Below are 2422 nucleotides of genomic sequence, written 5' to 3'. Positions count from 1 at the left end.
TTTTTGGTTTTTCGAGAAAGGGTTTCTCTGTATAGCCCTGGCTGTCCTGGAACTCACTTTGTAGACCAGGCTGACCTCGAACTCACAAATCCGCCTGCCTCTGCCTCCTGAGTGCTGGGATTAAAGGCGTGCGCCACCACCGCCCGGCACATGTGTGTGTGTGTGTGTTTAAATTTGTAGATTCAAGGGAAGCTGGGTGGGGGCTGCTATCGTAGCCAGTTCCAGAGCTTAGGCAGGGTAGCAAAAGCTACACACGACAGGACAGTACTTGGCAGGTGAAGCCTATGCAACCCATAGTTCAAGGTGAGCCCCTAGACAGGTATTGAAGTGGTGTACAATGAAGATTTGATGTATCAAAACATTAAATTCTGCACTCGAAGCATTATTTGCTATAGCTTAGGCCTTAGCTGGCCATCTTGCAGCTAGCTCTTGTAACTTAATTAACCCAGTAATTCTAGTCTACATTTGCTACATGACTCTCCCTTTACCCATTACACAGTCCTGGTATATAAGACCTCCTCCATGTGTTGATGGAGAATTGCTGCCTCTCGATTCTTCCCACAGTTCCTATCTCTGCCCAACATTCCTGTTCTCCTCAGCTATTGGCAGTCAGCTTTTTATTAAACGGATCAGAAGTGATGGACAAGAGCTTACAAAGTACAGAGATAGGTGATGATCCCTAAAAGTAACAATACCAAAGTCAGACAGTACTAAACTCTCTGCTGGTATGGAAACCAACACTTGAATAATACAAAGACAGCCTCTCAACTGTGAACAAAAGAATTATCCCAACAATGTTTTAATGTTTAAAAAGCCAATGGGATCTGTATGTTTTTATGAGCTACTATGGTGTTGTTTCTGAAAGTCAGCTGGAAGCAGAGGAAACAGTGAAATGTACTGCCCACGTAGAACATGATTTTTTTAAAAAAAAAATTGCTGTTTATTTCGGTGGGACCTTTGGAGAGAGTTAGCTTTGGTTTCAGGAGACCTTTAATTTGGATGTTTGGAATAATAAACTATTCATTCTGAAGAGAGATTTTGTTTGTTTGTTTGTTTTTGTTTTGTTTTTTGAGACAGGGTTTCTCCGTATAGCCCTGGCTGTCCTGGACCTCACTTTGTAGACCAGGCTGGCCTCGAACTCAGAAATCCACCTGCCTCTGCCTCCCGAGTGCTGGGATTAAAGGCGTGCTTTGAAGATGTTATCCCTTTTCCCTCCCAATATTGACTTAAATGTTAAAATGTAGAGGTTATAAGAAAGCTAAAATTTAAAAAATGAATCTACACTGCTTCACTTAAAATTGTGAAAGAAGAAAAAAGTATACAAGGGATGGTTTAGCAGGTCAAAACACTAGCTGGAACCTAGTCTTGAAACTCCTCCTCTCATTTCCACACACACACAAAGGCACTTACCTCACATACATACACAAACACATACATTCACACACATACATACATACATACATACACACACATACATACATACATACATACACACACATACATACACACACACATTCACACACACATACATTCACACACACACACACATATATACATACGCACATACATTCACACACATACATTCACACACACACATACATACACACACATACATACACACACATACATTCACACACACACATACATTCACACACACACATACATTCACACATACATACATACATACACACACACACAGGCCAATTTTTTTTTAAAAATGTTTTATTTAGTTCAATGGCCAGGCTCTTCTAAGCCTTCCCTGGCTATTGCACCCTTCTTTTCACTCCCAGGTCAGCACACTAAATCTGTCTTTAATTTTAGTTGCTCAGTCACCTTTAGTCCCAGCTCAGCACCCCAAATATGCCCTCATCTTAGTTATGTTTCTAACCTCTCCTCTCGCCTTCTACCCCAGGCCCAGTCAGAGAAGCGGCAAATGTACTAGATCTCACAAGGCTGATGGCTTTTTTTTCCCTCTGGTAAAAGACGGTAAATCTTTTTCTGGACAGGGGCGGGACCGGAAGTCCCGCCTATTCCACCCAGGTCATTGGCTACTAATATCTTTATTGATTGATCAGGAACCAATTGTAGAGCAGGTCCTTTTAATGTTCACACGTAAATTCCAGATCAAGGCATCAGAACCACAGATATGTGTCTGTTGTATAGCTGAGAAAAGTCAAGGGCAAAAATATATAGTATCTTACTTGTGATAGTGCAATAAATGACAACTGTTGCTTGAAATGAGGACTGGTTTTTGTAAGCTTGGAGCCTTAAAAGTATAATGCTGGGCGGGGTGGTGGAGCACGCATTTAATCCCAGCACTCGGGAGGCAATGCAGAGGCAGGCGGATTTCTGAGTTCGAGGCCAGCCTGGTCTACAAAGTGAGTTCCAGGACAGCCAGGGCTACACAGAAAAACCCTGTCTC

The sequence above is a fragment of the Mus caroli genome, chromosome 13 (genome assembly GCF_900094665.2).
Source record: "Mus caroli chromosome 13, CAROLI_EIJ_v1.1, whole genome shotgun sequence".
Taxonomy (NCBI): Eukaryota; Metazoa; Chordata; class Mammalia; order Rodentia; family Muridae; genus Mus; species Mus caroli.
This window is presented reverse-complemented; position numbering follows the sequence as displayed.